The 16,989-nt window shown below is 39.4% G+C and overlaps 1 long non-coding RNA gene across 1 annotated transcript; it reads right to left on the bottom strand.

Annotated features, from left to right (window-relative positions):
• Nucleotides 1-2,264: 2,264 nt before the first annotated feature.
• Nucleotides 2,265-16,404, bottom strand: LOC109366488. Its single transcript, XR_002112816.2, has 3 exons — nt 16,362-16,404; nt 14,838-14,952; nt 2,265-2,451 (listed from the first exon to the last, which is right to left on the bottom strand). It is a non-coding gene; the product is annotated as an uncharacterized LOC109366488 (long non-coding RNA).
• Between the last annotated feature and the right edge of the window lie 585 nt (nt 16,405-16,989).

Below are 16,989 nucleotides of genomic sequence, written 5' to 3'. Positions count from 1 at the left end.
ACATCCAGCCTGACCTTGGATGCCTCCAGGGTTGGGGCATCCAACAACCTCCTTGGGCAACCTGTTCCTGTGCGTCATCACCCTGTGTGTGAAAAACTTCCTTCTAATATCTAATCTAAACCTCCCCTGTCTCATTCCCAACAGTCTCCACATAGACAACTCCTCATGCATTTGTTCATGACTTGGGACTGTCCCTTTAGGTTGGAGATTGAAACTGTGTTTTTACTTCTGAGGAACTGTGTTGAAGACAGTGGCTCAAGCAGAAGACTTCCAACATCTGTATGCAGTTACAGTGTAGGGCTTTTACAGTGTCAACAAAAGAATGAAAATGGCAGCAGCCTTTACATCTAGATTTTCTGCCTTCGAAAAGGAATTTAATCTTGATATAATGTCACTAATAAAATTATATTTGGGTGTTTTATGTCCCAACATCTGATATTGAGTGTTTAATGGAAATATTTCTCTGTAGGTAAATACCAGTTCAGCCATGGAAAATTGTATCTATACAAACAACCACTGTTGTGGAGTTAGTTCTTTAAGCTTCCATGAAAAGCGTGAGCCAAGTGGGACTAATTTGGCCCTTTATATATGGCACATAAATCTATGCATAGGAGACTGCTAATTTGGAGAAGAGGCCAGCCTAGCTTTAATTGTGTCTCTAGGCTACACATTCTTCGGCTGATGCAAATGAAAAAGTACAGATGTAATTTTGGCCCATGGACAGCTCCTATATTTTTTTACTGATGCCACAGAAAAGTTTATCATGTATGAAGTGGCAAATAAAAAGAACATAATATAAAAAACTCTCAAGTTTAAACAATTCAAAGTTTCTCCCAAAAATGTCCATACAATATTTTTTTTTAAAAAAAAGGAGATAAATTGTCAAATTTAATTTTCTCCATGTAGATCTCAGAACAAAGAAGTTGCCTTATTTTAGCTATAAATTTCTCCATAAAAATGGCACCTATTAATACGAATTTTATATCATATTAAAGTATAAGAAACTCATAAAGAATTATATCATGCAATACAATTTTCCTTTGTATTTTGCTTTCCTGTAAACTATGGCCCCAAATTATTTGCAGAATGAAATCATATTATTTAATTTTACGATCTATATTATTAGTTTATATAATATCAAGCCACATACCTAAGGTTTCCATAGACCTCGTCTACATGGGCCATGCAGTCATTTTGTCTGGTCTCTACAGGCTCAGCAGACAGCCTAAGTGATCAAGAGAACCTTTTTTGCCCTTTATTCCTCCCCTCTTTCTTCCCCATAGCTGCAGCCAAGAATTAGTCACAGCTGCCTTCCATCAGGTTTTATAAGCCTATCTTAAGCCCTGCTTCCAAATGGAGAAGAAGAGAAGTCAAACGTGGGCACTTGAACCCATATAAATTCCACCAGCACTTATCATGAAGCACAAAGTTTAATCATTCATTAAGAGCAGAGCTATGGAAAGAGGAAGGTCACCTCTGCCAGGTCGGGCACTGGAACAGGCTGCCCAGGGAGGTTGTGGAGTCTCCTTCTCTGGAGATATTCAAGTCTCGCCTGGACACCTACCTGTGCAACCTGGTGGAGGGAACCTGCTTTGGCAGGGGGGTTGGTCTCGATGATCTCTAGAGGTCCCTTCCAACCCCTACAATTCTGTGATTCTGTGATTAACAGGGGAACACGTTCGATCTTTAGGATCTTTGCAAAGCTCTGTTGTGGCTCAAAGATGTCCGGCTATGACACCTAGATGTGGAGCTCTGGCTCATCTCTTGCTCTGAAAATACATTCCAATGCTGTTAACTCTTCAAGCATCATAGAAAACATGAAAAGGGATTTCACTCCAATTTTGTTTTCTCTTGTCTAAGAAAGCCAGTGTCTCAGTTGCATCATGGAGAAATGGGTGATGCAGGACATATGACATCCAGCAACTATTTGCAATGAGGCAGAGTCAAATGAGTTTGAATTGAGATGCTAACTCAATCATGAGGTGCTTTCACATGGCTAGCTCACCTGACAACAGAACCTCATGTTATTGGAAAAATAAGAACAGTTTTACCTAGCCGCAAGCTGCAGAAACATCTGGGCAAGTTATCTATCCTAAACCATCCTGCAGCCCTGTCACATGGCTTCTGCTTCCACCCTAATGCCACAGGCAGATTACAGTGGGATCTTTGGCCATGGGTCTCATGGGCAGCAGGGGATGGGGCACTGCGACAGCACCACGGGACATACAGGATCACTCAGTGCTTACCATCTGCTAAAGGGATGCTCACAGCTCAGACTTACGCTTTGGGGTATGTTTGAAATGAGGATCAGTCTGCAATCCATTGAGTTGTATTGATTCCTCCCTTTCTTAAGTGGCTCTCCTTCTGTGGAGCAGTGCTTGAAGAACCTCTTTGCCAAGCAGAGTACAGTGATGAGGTGGTAAAGCCGCTACTGAGAAGTAGCCACCTTTCCTAAAGGAAAATTATTTTTTAAATCCCCTTCAATCCAAAGACATTAAAATAATGTACGACATAAGTGTATGCTAATATTGTCATCTACCTGGCTGTGCCTCTTTCTTTTGCTCTTCATTTGCTGGTCACCTAGGGCTTAGTATAAATTTTTCAGCCACATTTGTGACTTGCAAGCAATGATTTAACTTTTTTTCCTCTCCCCCCTATTTCTGGCTCAAGCAATGCTGCAGAATAAACACTGTTTTCCTTTGGTGCCCGAATCTCCTACTGCTGTAAATATTCCAGTGACGGTATAGAGATCACCTCTCAGAATCTGCAGCTTGATTTAAATTCACTCACTGCAGTTCCTCATCTCAGCAGGTGCCCTGCTGTGTTTAATTGGCCCTCTGAAAGAACATCTTCCTTACATCTTGATTATGTTGAACAGGAGGTTAGAGGTGAGGAGAGAAGGAGAGGCATGAGGAGCAGACCTCCTCCAAGGAGTAGAAGAGAAGGGAAGGAGAAATGTTTTGAAATAACTTTTTTAGTAAAGATATTTAACACTAATAAATGAAACTGTGCCATGGTGTGTCCCAAGGGTATGAACATGCTGTCTATGCTGATAAATTTTGAGAATAGCCCTTGGTAAAGTTTTGGCTTGAACTGAGTTAGAATTCTTCCAAACAAATCCCAGTTGGGAAGCTGCACAGTTTTGGGGTTAACAAAAGCCAGCACCCACTCCCAACAGGCAGTCGAGTTGAAGCCTGTCTGACTGTGTCAGACAATAACTGAATTCAAAAGCAGGAACTCAGCTAAGTCACACAAAGTCCTGATGCTCAGAAAAGAGAATATTATGCCATTTTTTTTTCTGTAGATGTAATCTATGCAATTCGTGAGTCCTATCTTGTGAGACCTATCTGTGTTTTACAGGTCAAGAGATGCCTTTATAGCTCACAAAGCTATTCTTATATTCATGATCCACTTAAATATCTTCCATATTGGCAAAGAACTCAAATTTCAGCAGACCATTTTCTGAGTAAGTGACGCAGCCAGGAGACTGTTTTAAAGACAATGGGCAGAAACTCCTCTCCCAGAGACAGTTCAGGAAGGGCGAGCCCACTGCAAACCAGTCACAACCCTGGGTGGCATGCTGTTTGTCAGGCTCTCTGCGGACAGTCCTCTTCTCTGCTCAGCTTGGACTCTTCATCCAGGCATGAATTATGGAAAATGACAAGGGGATGCATATCCCTAGATCTATGCATATGTCTAAAAATCAAGAGCTAGATCCATATGAGATACAAACAAGACATCTTCCTATGGTCTTTTGTGGGACTACTCATACGCTTCTATGTATTCATTTAGGTGATCTGCAGAGGTTTGGTGGCTTTTTACCAAAATAAAATTGCAAATCCAGAAAGACACCTTTCTATCTACAAAGCCATGTATTGGTACTGCATCTTCGCTCTGTCAGTGCTGTAATTAATTGCAGGATGTGTCCTCTCTAAACCACACTTCAGCAGGGTTGTATTTTTGAATAATTAAGCTTTAAAAAGAAAGTCTAATGAGACTAATGGCTATCAAATTACTAGATTTTGAAAATCATTGATTTTCTCATTTGCACTCATACATGGCTGCTAAAATTAATTGATTTCATTTGCATATAGAGATTGCATTTGCTTTGACTTCCAGAATGTTGCTCTCCCGAGTTTCTCATCAAACTCTCAATATTCATTTTCATAAAAAGGCAAGTGATCTGATCCTTTAACTAAGCTCATTTGCATTGGAACAGAGACATTATCCCTCATCTAAGTAAGCACTATTTTAATTATCCTTTTTTGTTCAAATACATTCTATTCCAGAATGCTTAGATATTTCAGCTACACTCATCACCATGGTATCTGAATACCTTACAAAAGTTATAATAAAATACTTTAACATCAGATTATTTAAAACCTTTTTCTTTCTCTCTTTTTCAGAGAAATGCTTTTCTTTCTACATCAGCTAAGCTAAGTCATTTTTTCCACTCCTTACCAACTTTCCGCCTCATAACATTCCCTTCTTCTGCTCCTCCTCTATCTCCCTGGTTGACTGGGAAGGCTGAGCTGTCCGTGTATTTGGAAAAGGTTAAGGTGCCAAATGACTCGCCTTTCCCCTTCTTTAAAAAGTGCACTAAGAAAAACAAACTTTTTCCAGGAAGACCTATCTATAATAGTAGAGACAGAAATATACAAATAACTCCATATAATGATTTTCCAATTTAATACTAGTGAAATACGCTGCTGCTAACCATTTATTCAGACATTTCTGCCTAGTACCAATAGCCAACTTCTTTCCAAACAAAAGATGCACCTTGATCAGTACATTTCTCCTCACCATCTCTCCTGTATAGAATATTTCTGATCATTGCTGAACTATGTGCTTTATAGTCTATTCCTAAAGAGTGAGATTATGTCTCTAATTTCATAAAACATATCAGAACTTCAGGCAGAATCTCTCTTTTACTATCATTATGTCTTCTCCTACAGCCTTTGCCTTCTTCATACCCTATTCTGTTTTTATTAATGGGCTGTTGTTGAACTGTTCTTAAAAGTCCTGATTTTGCCAATTTGTGAACAGGAGATTGGATCTAATAAATAGAATTAAAATTAAGTTAGGAATTTATTGTGGTTTTGTTATTCCCATCTCCTCAATAAAGATTCACTGCAGGAAGCTGGATTCCTGGAGAAGATTAATTCTGTGGCTTCGGTCAATAGTAACGTGGACTTGAATAAGGGCATAAATCCATTATGTCTTTCATGTGTAGTGATGAAAAAATAATTTGGCTGGAGAACTGGAAGTGGGAAATTGCATGAAATTCAAGTTGAAGTCAATGATTTTATGCAGGTGAGATTTTCCAAAAGGAAAAAATTCCAAATGACTGAACTAGTGAGAAACTAGGAGCATATTTCATCCATATAGTTATCAACTGCAGGCTTAGGTTAGAAACATATTCAAGTGGAATTTATGTTAGGGAAAGCGTTCTCCAGTAGCAAGAAGGTCTGAGTATGATTTGAAATGTGCTAAATCATGGGATACTGACTGTTTTGCCTCTCCAAGTGCTTGTGTGGTTTTTCAGTTTCCAGATTTGAGTTATAATTCTCTTGCTCTTCATATTAATTTTCCTATGTCTATGCCAGATAATGCGCATCTAGCCCCATCTCATCACAATAACTAAATAAATAGTTCTTTCCTGAGAGACAAGATGGGAATCCCTTACTATCAGAATTAGCCAAGAAGTCTTGGTCAAATGTTAGACCACAGAAGTCAAATGGGTAGGTATTTTTCTTTAGCCACATCATTTTTACTGTGATAGATGTGAACAGAATAAAAACAAAACAAAAAAAAAAGCATTTTCCTTGCCAAAGAAGAACATTCTGAAAATTATTCTGTCACTGTCTGCACTGTTTTTGAGTAATAGCATCTGTGCTTGCACAGCGATGGAATCTGAGCTTGTAAGATCCATTTACCTAAGTTGAACAATAATTAGTATCAGATGGTCATCTCATTCTGGGTACACAGAAATTAGTTCTTAGAAAACCATGCATGCAAGCCACAAAGGCAGATTGCATAACAACAAATACAATTAAGTGCCTTACCACTAGTAGTTTCAATGGCATTTGCTTTGCATATCATTTAGGAGTTGGGCAACTTCTTAGTACCCGTAAGTTCGGCATTCATTAGGAAACTGCAGAGAATATCAGTTTGAATGGTTATTTACTTCAGTACAGAAAAAAGTTCAGTCCTGTAAATATAAACTCAAAGTCCTGATTCAGTCAGACACGTGAACTCACGTGTAACTTTAGGCTCACAAACATTACTATTGACATTTAATAATATTACTTAAAACAAGCTTTAATTAGTGGAGCCTTTTTTGTTTCTTTCTTTTTCCCCCTCCACACCTTCCATATATCCTTATAGTGGCCTAATTTTCACCAGTCAGTTAATCTGAATAAAGACATTGAAGAGCTACTGGTAGCTTTCACAGATAATTTGGGCATTTTCTTACATTTCACTTGAAGATCTAACCACAGATATTTCTAGACATACATTTGAAGAATAAAAGACTGAGGAAAGGGGTAATTAGTCATTTAGCAGATGTGAGTGTATTCTTGAAAGTACTGAATTAGGCTTCTCCATCAGATGTCCATTATGACAACTAGAGAGGTGTATTTTGTATTTGCTGATGATGCTAAATATTTTTAGGTAGATAATATCAAAAGGAGAAGACTATTCATTTCCATACATGATTACACTTAAATACATTTGTCTGGTTTGCCTTGACAACATTTACTGTTCATTTTATGAGTAAAGCTGATCATTATTGATAGGTGCACATTCTTCATATGTGCACCATACACTAAACTCAAGCTTATGCAACTTTGTCATTACTAATATTGGATTAAACCATTGGTCAGTACTGTCTCTCCAGTCAAACAAAGGGATGAAGAGCAATAGAAAAACCCTGCTTTTTCAGATTGAAATTTGAATCAGAATTTCATAATTGCAACTTGCAATCACAATAATAATTGCTGATGCCCTACGGCCAAGCAAATTTGGTAAACAAAGATTTTTCTCTACATTTCTCTCAAAGTCTAAATGCTACAGATTTATCTCTTTACTTTGACAACATTAATACAGTCAAGAAAGCAGCGTGACACTTTCTTTCTCCTTAAAATGAAGAACGCCAGCCTGAAAGTTGTTTATTTTGTGAATGATAATATTTTCTTATCTTGTAATCGTCCTTTTTTTTTCTTTTTGGAAAGGAAACAGTTAAATCCTTAATATGTTCATTAGAAGCTGCTGGAAAACAAAATATAGAACTAAATGAAGCATGAATACCATCCATAAATTGCACTGAGGATGTGCTCCAAGCCCTATATTTTAAACAGGCTTTGGCTGGCTTGGGTGTAACCCTTGTTTAGGAGGTTATTTGTTTGTTTTAAGTGAAGCTTCCTGAAGACATGTAATAGAGTAATGAAGCAAGACATTTTAATGAATAGCTCACTGGAAGGCTATTGATCATTATGGCCATCAACATTTTTATATAGACAATTATTTTAGCATGTAGAAATCACCAAATGCATGATGTGTCACTATAAAAATTGAGATGATTTTTTGAGTTCATACATATGATCATGTACTCTACAGTAAAAATGATAATGTTTAACAAATCTGGGTCATTCCATTACCAAAGTACAGGCATTATGGACTGTAAATTGTGGCTCTAAGGCACAGACTTGGCTAAGAGGAAAAGTAATGTTCTGATGCTCCAGCAGGAACCTGTATGGGAGCTGAGCCTAAAGGCATCATTGAGGACAGAAGCATAAACCCATAACTGAAGGATTTTGCAGACCACAGCATGTACTCCCCCTGGCTACTCTGTGCTCTATCATTATTGCATCCAATGCACAAAGAAAGATTTCTAGCACCGAGAGTCATTAAGGACCCTGGCCATGGTTCAGTACTGCTCGGAGACTTGGGTCATCATTTTATAGCAGCACAAGGGACAAGGAAATGCAGACATCTTGAGAAGATGTAGGGAGAGCTACAACAAAGCACTGTTCTTTTCCCTAGAAACAGGAGAAAGAGCATAAGTGATTTCATGATTTTAAAACATAAACCAGTTTGACTGTGTTTTTTTTTTTTTTTTTAATTTAAAGCTATCCAAAAGTCTGGGAGAAATCTGTATAAATCACAATGTTGGATTTTTCCTAAGAAAAATTTCAACTACAATTAAAAAAGCTTTTCAACTACCTTTAGGTGAGGGAAGGATTGATTTCTGAATATTCTGCTGCAAGAGAAGATTTCCAGAAGTATTAAACCAGGGCCAAAAACAAAGAGGCCACATCAGAAGTACAGTGTCAAAGGCTCCATGCCTTCACAGTTAAGAGAAGCATAAGGAAAGCTTCTCGTTCCCTCTAATCATTGTTACTTAATCAGTTCTTGACTAATGAGCTTATTGCTAATGAAGTCCCTACAGAAGATCAAAAGATACTGAGGGCCCCATCTTTATAATAATAAAAAAAAAGATTAACCAGAATGAGACATTTAACATACTATAAATGAAATCAGCATCACTGTTGATTCAAAACCAGTTCCTGAGTCTGTAACTCTTCTGTTCCTAGAAGTACATTGTGTTTCATACGCAAGCTCAGCATGGTTCAAATCTTATGTTTTGTCTGTTCTACAACAAAGGGCCTAACAGCCATTTCCTATGCAGGATCTCCTGGATTAGGGCAGATTCTGTGCCTGTGCTTGGTACACCAAAAAGATCAAGATGCATCCAAAGCAGAGACAAAATAAAACTTTCGCTTTTCATAACTCTCAGCATTGGAGGCCCAGTGTTCAAATTCCTCTCTGTTCTTCACAACTGCTGTGAAGAGATCATGTTTAAGAAAAGGATCTACTGAAAGTTCTCTCTTGAGAGAAGCCACCTCAACTATTTCTGTAGGATATACAGAGGACATGTATTATAATCTTCATCCTAGGGCTGGGTTTCTATGTTCTGCGTTCATGGCAGGTTGTTAAATATTCATGCCACCTTTATGTAAGAGCAAAGCAACAGTCAAAGAGCTTCAGCCAACATCCTTTTACTGGTTATTTCTACAACTACATTCACCTGGGACACTTCTCTCTTCTCCATGTGGGGATAACACTGGCACTCAACTGCTCTCAAGCTAGGAATCTATTTCCTGAACATAAATCTGGTAATGCTTTAGGAATCTGAGTGCAACTTAAACATATAACTGCTGCTCCAGAAAACACAGGGATACCACAAATTCTTCATCACATCTGTGATCCCCAAGAATTCCTAAAATGGCAAGTAATGCCTCAAAAAAAACAATGAACCTTGGCAACTAAATCCTATCCTGCATGTTCAATGCATTTGCTTAAAGATATATAGTGCTATCTACCTGGTCTTCTGCCATTGCTCCTTCAAAAGTGTGCTTTTCTCATAGGTTCTGTATCATATCTGCCAAACCCATGTGGATGTTTCTGCTATAGCATCCCCAGTGGGCTGACAGACAGACTGGAACCTTCCAAATGAGATTCTACTCAAAGGTTAGGACACATAAAAAAGGCAAGGTAAGTGCTAGATGATGAATGCTAGAGGTATCTAAACTCCCTTAGCAGTCAGTGGAGGGCTTTTTAATACAGCAAGCAGAATTATTTAACTCACATTATAAGAGATAGTAGCTCGTCATCTAAATAGCTCTTTAAGCTTCTCTTGCCAATGGCTATCACTGGAGTTTAGACTCTTCCAGAACAAGTTGACACATTGGTGCAGATGCTTATATGCCTTAAAGTGAAAAATGTATCCTCTGCTAAGATTTGAAAGCTCTAATCACTAAGCCATAGGGTGCTCTGGTTATTGAGGAAAGCCAGTATGGGGATAAAAGGTTTTAATCCCTCCTCTAAAAGATGAGATATTTTACAGAGGATGAATAAGAACTCATTGGACGACTAAGAGATAAGTAAGATTTATATTCAAGCTTCAAGAAAAGTTCAGGAGGCTCCGGAAGTAAATAAGGATCACATATTCCTGCCTAAGAGGCAAAAACATTGTCAGGGTTCCTTAGCTTAAGGAAATGTAGATCAGTTTGCTACAGTAAAAGAGAATGTTAAATCAAGAAAATCAGAACAGAGAGTTTGGAACTATTAGAATCAGGCAAGGAAAAAAAAACCCTAGAACCACGAGCTACTCTCTTCTACAGATAATTAGAACCTTTTAATTACCCCGCTGTTATTTAAATGGTGCCTCTGTCCAAGGAGGCAACACAGTTTTAATTGAACAACTTTGTTAGTGGCAGTTTTGTTTGTTTGTTTGCCTTAAATTGAGCTACAGATCCTTGTCAGCTGCTCTTAGGAGCAAAAGAAAAATACTGCCTGCTTAACATCTGCTGTCAGATTACATTGCCTCTGCTCTCAGAAATGAATGCTGAAGACCAATTCAAGTTCCTGTCAGCTGTGATGCCTTTTGGACATATTTCAATCAAGCAGCAGGCTTTTCTTTACACTTAAAGAATCATTAGAACAGCTAAAGTCTTAGGGAAAACACATTTTGATTGCAATTGTAGACTAATTTCTAATTCATTTAAATTGCTATGCATTAAGTAAATATTTGAATTACACTGAGATCCATCACACATAATTGTAGCTCTATCTTGAGTTTAAATATTTCTCCCTCCTCAAAATTCTAATCAATAGAAAGCAAAACATCTTATAGAGTTAGAGCTACAGCAATCTCTTATGTCAGTGCTTATGCCCACAAATTCTCCCTAAGCATTATTGACTGCTTTGCATAATAAGTATTGATGGTTCCCACATCTCACAATGAACTTGGTAAAAGTGAACGATAAGCTTGAACTTACCTCAGATGGTCTACTCCCATTTGATATGTCAGCTAAGGTCGTATTCTCCTGCCCCAATGTCTTTAAGGTGCCCCTGGGCCCTCTATGTACAGCATAGGGAGTTGCAATGTGACCCTATCTGAATTCTCTTCTTGTCAAACAATTGTGACAACACTCCGAAATCTCTCACAGTGATAAGAAGGGAATGAATCAAGCTTGATGTTTGAGATGGCTGTATGAGCTCCAATGTGAGTCACCTTTTTCTTATCCAAGAACTTGTCAACAACTGCAGATCTTTCATTTTCACACAAAAAAAAGAAAGCAGCAAAATGTTATGACACCTATTTTAGTAATGTAATTACAACATTTGGTGCTTTCCCAAAGTCTCTATTTCTAGAGCCAAATATCTCAGTTTTCAGTCTTTCACAGAAGCTTCCAGGAGAACACTTGGAAATGTTCTAACATGTTACCCTCTACAGGCTAATAAACCAAACGTAAGTAAAAACAGTTAATAATGCATCCTCATTTCTAGAGCTTACTATTTTAAGCCAGTCGCATGCCTTCAGATGGCATGCTTAGTTGTATAGTTTCAGTCATACTGGATCCAGCTCTAGAGTTCACCTACGTATCCACTTCCCACTTCTGAAAAGTACCTATAGGATACCCTAGTTTTTCTTCAAAACAGTACAGGTCACCAGCTAGATCCAAACTGATACAAATCTAAGATTTATACCACCCCACCTTTTTCCTTTCCACATAAAATCTGGGTGCTTAGAACCCAGGGATGAGTCAGTCAACTGCACACAAAAGTGCATTCTTCTGGTTCGGTAGCATGCAGCTGTTTCTGTCATAATGGTGGTGCCCCGTTATTTTCTTTTTAACCAAGCTTTTTCAAACTTAGTTCAGACCTTGCCAGTACATGTCTGGATGTGTCAGATCCACATGGCTTACCAGCAAAAATAAGAGAAATATGGACTAGAAAATAGTGAGGAACCTCAGAACAGTGTTCAAATTAAAAAAAAAAAAGCTGCAGAGAGAAAAAGAATATTCTGTTCTCTGTTTCTGGGAACAGATAAGGAAAAAACATAATGAGCTTAAATGACAGCACAAGGAAGAAACAACGAATACACTGTGAGCCTGGTGTAACAGATCACCTGGGACTGCTGTGAGGCATAGAATCATAGAGGCTGCAAGGCCTGGGTTGGAAAGGACCATGGTAACTCAGTTTCAATCCCCCTGCTATGTGCAGGGTCACCAACCACTAGACCAGGCTACCCAGAGCCACATCCAACCTGGCCTTGAATGCCTTCAGGGCTTTCCTGACAAATCACAATAGTCAAACACATTGCTGACCTACTCTGCCTGGGAGATGCAACATATGATTTTCTGAGGTTCTTTCAGCCCTATTTCTCTGCAGTTTTATGCATGTGGACTGCATGCCTGGTAAGAAAAATACATCCCATGTCCAATGGATTAACAGAGGAAATGCTGTGGATGTATGTGAGGGCTGCACTGATAGAGCAACCCCAGAACATGGAGAGCCAACTTTGCAACTCCAGACGATATGCTGAACTAAATCCGAAGTATTTGAGCACTGAACTGAGTTTTGATGCTCTGCATTTTTTCTCATGGAGAAGAGTCCAGGGATAAATCCAGTAAAAAAAAATATCTGTATGCCACAACACTCAGTGCATGGCACACAGAGCGTAATTTACATCCTTCTATTAGGCTCCCACAATTTCTATAAAGTTTTTGTTTAAGAACATGTACTTCACAAAAAGAACTGCCTTCCCAAATTTCCTACTAGCAACAGTGCTAGCTGAAAAGAAATATAAAACAAAACAATCAAGAGATATTTAAGATCTTTTAATATCTAGACCTTCCTCAGTACTGAGGCACCCAGGGCTTCAGATAGAAGTGGCTTTTCTTTGTGGGGGCTGAGTGCTGCTCTAAGCTGGGGCTACGATGGGCACAGAGAGGCACTACACACATAGGGCCACATCAGCACAACAGAGGGGTCTGCAGCTTCAGTGGCCCCAGGCTCACTTTTTATTTATCTGGGCCGCATATTATAAGGCACAGTCTTCACTAAGATCTTAAAATTCTTCATCTAGATCATTGCCCCAAATCCAGAGTCTGTTCAGCTCATCACAAAGGGCTAATGCTGTCATGTTTTTCTTGTTTTCTTCTTTATTCTAGCCACTGTCTGTTCTCAAATTGTGATGAATAAAACAGGGCCTATTTTTCCAGATATTTCCAGAGGAAATACCTGAAACGTTGCACAGAAATGAAGCATTTCCCTGCTCATTTCGTGAAAATGGTTAACAAAGCAGCAAATTAGGGAGGATTCATTTTTCTGCCATGGGAGTCCTTTCATTCTCTGATCACCACAATTCCATAAGCCTTCCTCCTGCTAACTTCACATTGTGGAAAGATACAGCATTCTCTTGTTCTCAGCTCGGGTTACCAGTTCTAAGATCCAGAGGCAGAGGTGAGGTGGGGCAGCTCACAGAGGAAAGCCAAAGCAAACTTCTAAGACAAACTCATTTCTAACCTTAACTAGGAAGAATCACTCCTCAATGTTAAAAACAAAAATCAGAGCCAGATAGTGGAAAAGGACAAGATAAATACTGTACATGCTGGAAAACTCCATCCCTGTGCTGACTCACAGCCTAAACATTCTACGAGTCAGATGACATTACCGCAGTGATAAATCTGATCTGTATCTACAGAGGACGACTCCTGGGCCAATCCTTTGTCAAAAACTGAGGAAATCATTGCCATATGTGAACATTTTTTAGTGGTGCCTTCTGACAAAATACATATTTTCCATTCTTTATTGGGTTGTTTATCTAGACTTAGAATTATGATATACTTCTCAAGTGGTTCCTTTTCTGAGGATTGGTATGGAACGCATTAAAAACAAGTTTCCATAACAAAAATTACTCAGCACTAGAGCTGCGAGAACTTCCACACCCCTCCCTGCAGACAAACTTCACATCCAAAGTGATACAAATGGCCATGCTTGTGGCTTCCCAGCACTCAGCTGCACGTGCTGAAGAGGCAGTCCCACTCCTCTGCAGGAATGCAGAAGACCAGGACTTGCCTTTTAGAGGCTATGATCCTCTGCTACAGCCTAGTGAATCCAATGTGTTCCAACATATTGGATAAAAGGCAGAAAATTTTCACGATGAGAGTGGTGAGATATTGGAACAAGTTGCCCATCTGTGGAGGTGTTCAAGGCCAGGTTGAACGAGGCTTTGTGCAACCTGGCTTAGCAGAACATGTCCCTGCTCCAACAGAGGAGTTGGAACTAAGTGATTTCTGAGGTTCCTTCCAACCCAAATTCAATGATTTTATGATTCTATGACATTATTCATTTTCTCTATTCCTTTCAAGGTAGTTACTTGTCAAAAATGAGAAGAGAAAAATGGTATCTACATCTAACTCCTAAAGAAAGGAGACACTGAAAGATAAGGCATTTGCTTTGTGTCTATGTGCCTATACAATCCCTGAGTACAAAGCATAGAGATGATCTAATTGACACCAAAGAAAATATTTAGTTAAAGAAAAAAAATAGACACAAAGCAGCTCCAAATTTACTTGTACTCCATTTGTACTTCATCTTGGAAATACTTCATTTTCATCCCAGCTAAGGCTTTCTTTTCTTTTCATTTTCACATTTCTTTTCATGCAATCATATTTTCATTTACAGCTTCAAGAAACTAAGTGTTGAGGGCTGAGGTTTCACACTCGGCTACTTTTAGAAATAAGGTAGCACAGACAGATGGCAAGAACTTTTCACAAACAAAGTGGATGAAAAATAGCGAAACTACAGCTAAATAATGTTAAAAAAATTAGCTGCAAAGCTGAGGAGTTTTGTGTTTTCCAGGAACTGTGTGGAGAAAGACCTGAACTTTAGTTAAAAATAAACCTTGTTTATTCACTTTTTTCCTGTGAAACACATCCAGATCCCAAAAATGCACAAGTTTCTGACAAGTAGTAGTTTACACATACCTCAAAGACTTGCCGGAGCTTAATAGCTGAACTCCCGAGACAGTGTCTCTTTGCTAAGCATGTCCCACCTCCTTGCAAGCTCTATACATGACTGAACTGTATATGCTTACAGCCACTGAAAAAATAAAATAATTTAAAATTATTCTACAGCATAGGGCTAAAAGAAAGAAATCTAGTTTTCCTTTGCAGTGATTGCCCCTATATTCCTTAGGCTTTAAGTGCACTGGATGTTGCACCAGGGAGCTGCTCTCTTGCAGTCCCAGTTCACTCACTGCTAAAGCCAAGCATCACAGAGAGGAGGAAGCTGCCTGCCTCCTCCAGGGAAGAGCAAAAGGTAGATCAAAGGCTGCGAGGAGGAAGTGTATAGGAAAACGTGGAATTTCTGAAGGAGAAAAATAGGTCTATATGTCAATAAAGGAATAAAAAGTTGGACTGAAACAGGGCAAAGACCCAGCAATTTGGCAGTTCTCACAGAGGAATAGTACTTACGGCGTAGGTGTGGAGAGGTGAGGTATAGGTCAAAGCAGGTGGCATGGCCACACCGAGGGAAGAGGTGGAACTGCACGTGTGCAGAGACACTGTTCTCAGAAGTGTGTGAGGAATGAGGTGAGGCTGATTGATTTTGTAGAGGAATAACGCTAAAAAATGAGAGTTGATAAAGACTAATGTACAATTTCCTGAGGGAAAAAGAGATTGAGGAAAGGAAGAGCAATGAGGTTAAGAATCTCTAAGTGAGACAATTTTGAGTCTCATTTGAGAGATGGTTACTGAAGTGCTAGGCATAGGATTGGAATGATACTGGAACAAGGACATCTAGCTGAAGTTATTTGTAAAGGACAAAGTGGACCACAATCATCAGAACTTCAAATTAAGCCCCAAATCTTTCAGCTCACCTCTATGCCTGACTACGTCCTGTGCTCTACTTGTGTCTCTCTGTGAAGTCTACAACATTCTCATTAAGTCACAGAATCATAGAATTCATTGAGTTGGAAGGGACTTTTAAAGATCACCTAGTCCAAATCCCTTCAATGAACAGGGACATTTACAGTTAGATCAGGTTGCTCAGGGTCTGCTCCAGCCTGATCTTGAATGCCTCCAGGGATAGAGCATCTACCACTTCTTGTTCCAGTGCTTCACTACACTCATTATAAAAGCCTCTTTCCCTATATCCAGTTTAAATCTCCACTCTTTTAGTTTGAAATCATTTCCCCTTGTCTTGTCAAGACAGGCCCTACTGAAGAATCTGTCCCAAGATCAAGAAGCAAACCTCTGTCAGTGGCAGCACTACTAATGAACGGTGTTGTATCTGTGTAGGGCAGCGCATGGGAACACCTAGAAGGACAACCCCAGCAAATCTAATATGAACAAAGTCTGACGCTATTTTGGCCTCATACTTGGCCGTGGAAAAATGCTACAAGGGTGTAATGCTATAATTGGATGATAATAGCAGGGTGGCTACAGCAAATGAGAATGAGCCCAAACACAACAGCATAGACACAGAAATGAAGGAAAAGAGCCACTTACCTCTGAATTGGTCTCAGGTAGACAGGGATCTCTGACAAGAAACATCCTTGCCTCTACTGTCAACCTTTAAATGAGGTCTAGAAAGGGGTGGAGCCAGGATCCAACCCTTCCACTCACTCAGGTGCATTGCTTGCACCTGAGCTTCCCTGGGTTGGCCCTGTATTCCCACCAGGTGCTCAATCCCTGCTTCAGGCCATGATTTAGCATTTCCACTACAGAGGGTAATGGGATATTAGTACTACAGTGGTTGCAGTGCACAGTCCACACCACCTCACATCCTAGGACAGTTTTTTTCCCATTCCTGAGTTATCTTCAAACCCCAGCCTTCATTGAAGAGCTCTGAAGAAGCCACAGAGCCTAGAAGGTAATTGCCAAGGTCCTGACATGGTTTCTCCAGGTCAGGGAGACAGCTCTCTCATGGGCTCAGCAGAGGAAGGACAAAGCAGGAGGGCAGAAAGCAATTTGGCTATAACAAGATCCATGAAGGAACTGAAATCAATACCCAAACACAGGACATAATTCCACTTTTTCATAACTCAAAATAACAATCCTAGTTTAAATGATTTACACAGCTTCTCGCATGATCCTTGTGTCAGAGACAGGGATGAAATCCAGCTCTCCTGAGTGA

Source organism: Meleagris gallopavo, chromosome 2 (genome assembly GCF_000146605.3).
Source record: "Meleagris gallopavo isolate NT-WF06-2002-E0010 breed Aviagen turkey brand Nicholas breeding stock chromosome 2, Turkey_5.1, whole genome shotgun sequence".
Classification (NCBI taxonomy): Eukaryota; Metazoa; Chordata; class Aves; order Galliformes; family Phasianidae; genus Meleagris; species Meleagris gallopavo.
The sequence above is the reverse complement of the archived record's forward strand: the minus strand, read 5'-3'. Positions and strand labels throughout refer to the sequence as shown.